This window comes from Leuresthes tenuis, unplaced genomic scaffold (assembly GCF_036924035.1).
Source record: "Leuresthes tenuis unplaced genomic scaffold, fLeuTen1.0.hap1 SCAF_48, whole genome shotgun sequence".
NCBI classification, from domain to species: Eukaryota; Metazoa; Chordata; class Actinopteri; order Atheriniformes; family Atherinopsidae; genus Leuresthes; species Leuresthes tenuis.
Genome location: NW_027325402.1, coordinates 478,834 through 485,353, shown reverse-complemented (window position 1 = coordinate 485,353; position 6,520 = coordinate 478,834).

Genomic DNA, 6,520 nt, shown 5'->3' with positions numbered 1-6,520 from the left:
GACGAAAACATAATTCAGCTCTGATTAAGACTGAATCTTCTTTTAAACCACCACCATATTCCACTGATAACACTTTTTCTCCTTCTGCACCTCTTTACCCCACCCTGAGCGCTCTCGCTGTGCCGGATCCAGACCTGGACTCCTGCCCTCCACGACGCCTGCAACAACAACAGCCAGCCCTGCCACAAGCCTCTGGCTCTCGGGAAGAAGGGACTTCTTCCATCCTCCCTCGGGAAGAAATTCCATCATTCTCACAACATCAGTTACATAGGTCTGATGATGAGGAAAAGGAAGACGTTTGGTTCTCCAGCGTACCTGCCCAAGAACTTTTAACGCAAGTGACAAAAATCCTTTACCCACAATCTGGACTTCAGAGATCTAAACGTGAGAAAAAACAAAACCAGATTCAAACCATGCCTATGGTTAAAGTTGCAGTTCCCACTGGACCATTACTGGTTTATCGACCCTGGACTGAGACTGACATCATGGAAGCATAACAATGCTTACCAGATCCAGAGATTTCTGGACCCCATTTTGCTGACGAGTTGCGAGATTTCTGCGCACAATTCTGCCCGACCGGGGTTGAATTGCGTCGCATATTGGCAAAAAAGTTCAAACTGACCGACCTCTGCAAAATAGAGGCCAGTATGCTACAACTGGATTTGCGACCTACCAACAGTGAACGAGGACATAATGATAACGCTCAATATGAAGCAGCCATCCAAAGACTGTGTCAAGCCATCACCACTCAATTTCCAAACAAAATCAATATGTCCCACAATTACACCTGCAAACAGAAACCCGGTGAAGGGACTGATGATTTTGTACACCGCATCCTTGAGGAAGTCAGCAAGCACAGCGGTCATCAGAGACCAAGGGATTTGGGTAATGAATCAGGACCATGGGAGAGTATTGCATGCAATGCAATAATTAAAGGCCTCATGCCAGATGTCGCCACTGAAGTAAAGAACATTTACGTGGGATGGTGTGAGGGTCCTCTTTTGGCTGACGTTCGCCGATATGCTCGCCATGCTCATAACCAAGTTGAGACGCGTAAGACAACCAAAAGGGACAAGTGTGAAAAGGAGCTGCATTTGGCAGCCAGTTGGTGTAAACAGAGGACGAGGCCGAAGTTGAAGACGTGGACGTGTGGGAGAGGAGGTCGAAATGGGCCACGCCAGAGCTATGATCCGAATATTTGTTTTTACTGTGGCTGTGTCCACAGCTGAAAAGTGATGAAATTGGGCAAAAGGCTGACTGAGGGTGGGAGGCAGGTTCTGGACGTCACGCGGCAGCGGAGCCTCCACTAATGGGTGATAGCACAAACACACTCACACATTTTTCCTGCTCTGTGTAGTGAAGAAACGCTTGCCGACTGTGATTCACGTAGTAAAGTTTTGCATGCTAGTTCCGTCCTAGAGCAAAGATATTTCTCTCAGAATATAGGAACTTATGTTCATCAGTAGTGACGTCAGGGGAGGTTGATTGTCCTCCAAAGTTAAGTGGAAACCACGTTTACTCTATGTCTGCATCAGGCCAGGTTGTGAAGGAGAAAATGACATCGCCCATTGCGTGTGTCACTCCCGATGGGCTCTCCTTCAAACACTCATTTTTGTTATCAGAGTTGTGTCCCATTAACCTGATGGGCTGTGATCTCATGTGTAAATTAGGCATTATTTTAACTTCTACACCAGAGGGTGTTAACGTTATGTTACAGCCTGACAAAGTTTTTACAGCAGTGCAGTTTGATTCATCTGCACTTACATATGCTTATGAGTGGAAACTTCCCAGCTCTCCTTTTTCACAACAACTAGTGGAAGAAGCAAAAGCGTTAGTTTCACCCCTTTCTGATTTCATGCAACCTGCTGATTTGCACTGAACATCACACATTTCTTTGGGGCCTGACAATGACTATGAGAAGAAGTGAAAAAATATGTGCGCCTACTTTATTGGCTGTGTCGCTCACTCCAGAGCAATTCGATTTTTTTAATGTTTGTGGTACTCGCCCTCACATTTCCTTGGCCAAACCTACACACTGGCATTGACAAGGTGTGGGAGAGTTTGTTGCTACATGTCAGAAAGAAACGGATTGGACCGTTTCACCTGCTGATCCAAATTTGATGTTTTCTGAACGATTGTCAGCATACAAAAAAACATTTTTGAGTACAATGCATTGTCAAAGAACTGTGGAATTAATTCCTACCACAGAATCACATTTTTCAGCAACTTTTGTTGGTCATTCACACCTTTCTCATCAGCTTTTTGCATATTATGATCTGACATTCACACCTACTTTCAGCCGAACACCTCGGCTTCCGCTTTTGATGGTGTATATTTTGGCATTCGAACCTTTTCTTACCCGCTTTTTACAAACCATGGTCGGACTTTCACACCTTCTTTTAGCCGAACAACTCCGCTCCCGCTATTGATTGTGTAGAGTCGGGTATTTTAACCTTTTCTTACCCGCTTTTTACCAACTATGGTCGGACATTCACACCTTCAACATGCCCTTCAATGTCCACAATTTTGGCGTCACGAACAGGATCCCTCGACTGGTGTCTCTGGACCGGACCGCAGTGCATGGCCAGCCTGGACTGAAGTAGCTGTTCCAGCCTCATACCTCCAAGGCCTTTTCTGAGAGAGAGGACTGGCAGGTCCTTTTCCTGAATACCAGCGCTGGGATCATTTTTTAAATATGATAGTCTGAGACGATAGGACTGCTTTTTAGTTTTTATTTGAATAAAAGAGGGTTTCCCGGTTGTGTCATTAGTGAGACAGAGATTTCATGGGTAAGTGAAACTTTTGAAGCAGTCCGAAGAAGTGTGAAGTACTCCGAAGAAGTGTGAGTACAGATTAAAGGTCCTCATTGGAGACGTCCTTTGAGTGAAGGAATATATTTCCCCATTCCAAGTCTGAGAATGGGAAACAGTAGGTCTCAGACTTTTGACCCTACCGGGGGACCTAAGCATGTTGAAATGAAAAAGAAATATGGTCCAGAGGTTTTCCACCTGAAGGTTCTTTTAGTATGTTAGAAATAAGAAAATTAGAAGAAAAGTTTTGCAAATATGAGAAAGAGATGAAGCAAAAAAAAGAAAATTAAGTTTAAATAAGAAGTAAGAAAGGTATAGAATGTTGGAAAAAATAAAGTGTATTAAGAGAAAGAAAGGAAAATGTTAAACAAATGTCATGACGGAATGATGATAATAATTTAGTATGTGGACGAAAACATAATTCAGCTCTGATTAAGACTGAATCTTCTTTTAAACCACCACCATATTCCACTGATAACACTTTTTCTCCTTCTGCACCTCTTTACCCCACCCTGAGCGCTCTCGCTGTGCCGGATCCAGACCTGGACTCCTGCCCTCCACGACGCCTGCAACAACAACAGCCAGCCCTGCCACAAGCCTCTGGCTCTCGGGAAGAAGGGACTTCTTCCATCCTCCCTCGGGAAGAAATTCCATCATTCTCACAACATCAGTTACATAGGTCTGATGATGAGGAAAAGGAAGACGTTTGGTTCTCCAGCGTACCTGCCCAAGAACTTTTAACGCAAGTGACAAAAATCCTTTACCCACAATCTGGACTTCAGAGATCTAAACGTGAGAAAAAACAAAACCAGATTCAAACCATGCCTATGGTTAAAGTTGCAGTTCCCACTGGACCATTACTGGTTTATCGACCCTGGACTGAGACTGACATCATGGAAGCATAACAATGCTTACCAGATCCAGAGATTTCTGGACCCCATTTTGCTGACGAGTTGCGAGATTTCTGCGCACAATTCTGCCCGACCGGGGTTGAATTGCGTCGCATATTGGCAAAAAAGTTCAAACTGACCGACCTCTGCAAAATAGAGGCCAGTATGCTACAACTGGATTTGCGACCTACCAACAGTGAACGAGGACATAATGATAACGCTCAATATGAAGCAGCCATCCAAAGACTGTGTCAAGCCATCACCACTCAATTTCCAAACAAAATCAATATGTCCCACAATTACACCTGCAAACAGAAACCCGGTGAAGGGACTGATGATTTTGTACACCGCATCCTTGAGGAAGTCAGCAAGCACAGCGGTCATCAGAGACCAAGGGATTTGGGTAATGAATCAGGACCATGGGAGAGTATTGCATGCAATGCAATAATTAAAGGCCTCATGCCAGATGTCGCCACTGAAGTAAAGAACATTTACGTGGGATGGTGTGAGGGTCCTCTTTTGGCTGACGTTCGCCGATATGCTCGCCATGCTCATAACCAAGTTGAGACGCGTAAGACAACCAAAAGGGACAAGTGTGAAAAGGAGCTGCATTTGGCAGCCAGTTGGTGTAAACAGAGGACGAGGCCGAAGTTGAAGACGTGGACGTGTGGGAGAGGAGGTCGAAATGGGCCACGCCAGAGCTATGATCCGAATATTTGTTTTTACTGTGGCTGTGTCCACAGCTGAAAAGTGATGAAATTGGGCAAAAGGCTGACTGAGGGTGGGAGGCAGGTTCTGGACGTCACGCGGCAGCGGAGCCTCCACTAATGGGTGATAGCACAAACACACTCACACATTTTTCCTGCTCTGTGTAGTGAAGAAACGCTTGCCGACTGTGATTCACGTAGTAAAGTTTTGCATGCTAGTTCCGTCCTAGAGCAAAGATATTTCTCTCAGAATATAGGAACTTATGTTCATCAGTAGTGACGTCAGGGGAGGTTGATTGTCCTCCAAAGTTAAGTGGAAACCACGTTTACTCTATGTCTGCATCAGGCCAGGTTGTGAAGGAGAAAATGACATCGCCCATTGCGTGTGTCACTCCCGATGGGCTCTCCTTCAAACACTCATTTTTGTTATCAGAGTTGTGTCCCATTAACCTGATGGGCTGTGATCTCATGTGTAAATTAGTCATTATTTTAACTTCTACACCAGAGGGTGTTAACGTTATGTTACAGCCTGACAAAGTTTTTACAGCAGTGCAGTTTGATTCATCTGCACTTACATATGCTTATGAGTGGAAACTTCCCAGCTCTCCTTTTTCACAACAACTAGTGGAAGAAGCAAAAGCGTTAGTTTCACCCCTTTCTGATTTCATGCAACCTGCTGATTTGCACTGAACATCACACATTTCTTTGGGGCCTGACAATGACTATGAGAAGAAGTGAAAAAATATGTGCGCCTACTTTATTGGCTGTGTCGCTCACTCCAGAGCAATTCGATTTTTTTAATGTTTGTGGTACTCGCCCTCACATTTCCTTGGCCAAACCTACACACTGGCATTGACAAGGTGTGGGAGAGTTTGTTGCTACATGTCAGAAAGAAACGGATTGGACCGTTTCACCTGCTGATCCAAATTTGATGTTTTCTGAACGATTGTCAGCATACAAAAAAACATTTTTGAGTACAATGCATTGTCAAAGAACTGTGGAATTAATTCCTACCACAGAATCACATTTTGAAGCATGTTTTTAATCTGAAAAAGATTTGTCTTCGATACCCATGTTGGCTGAAGTGCCCAATGATCTTTGGGCGAAGAGCAAATATGATGTGGGGTTGTTTATTGTTGAAACTAGATTAGAAATAGATAAATATGAAGGACAAAGCAGTTTGAACTTGGTTTGAGAGAAGGAATTAATTTTATTGCAAAATCCGAATTCATGCATAACTCGTCAAATAGATAGTGAAGTGTCGTTCGTGAGCGATTCGTTCGATATGAACAAATTTTTTATATGACTCGGGAGTAACGAGTTGTCTCAGTGAGTGATTCGTTCATTTTCATGCAGTACCCTTCCTCACCACATGGCAGGCGGCAGCTTCATAAGCTCAGTCAGCAGCACAGGAAACAGTATTGATTAGTTTACGACTCAACTCCTTGGGTCTTCGTTCATTTGTCACGTTTTAAATTCTACGTTTCATTTGAAAGGCTGAAGAGCAGTAGGCACAACAGTTCGTTCACAAACCGCATCGTTAATCTCATAGACTATTCTACCATCAACAACTTGGAAACCACAATCGACTCTCTAGATGCAGAAAAAGCATTTAATGGAGGGAACTGGAAATTTTTATTCGCAGCATAAAACAAATTTGGGTTTGGGTCACACTTCATCAACTGGATAAGGATATTATATAGCTCCCCAAATGCAAGTGTCAGGACAAATGATCAAACTTCTCCAAGCTTCAGTCTGCAGAGAGGTACAAGACAGGGTTGCTCACTTTCTCCCTCACTTTTTGCTATTTTCATCAAACCTTTAGCAGCTGCTATCAGACAAGATAGAAATATTAAAGGCATCCAACCCCAAAATATTGAGCATAAAATAAGTCTTTATGCTGATGATGTATTATTTTTCCTTCAGAACTCAGAGACGTCTCTCACTCACACGATCACACTCATAAATAAATTCTCGGCACTTTCTGACTACTCTATCAAATGGTCTAAGACCACAGTTCTGCCCATTAACTGTAGGGTCCAGAATATACCTGCGATCACTTTACAGTCAGGAAATATTAGATATTTAGGCATAAACATTTCCTCCAGGCTCT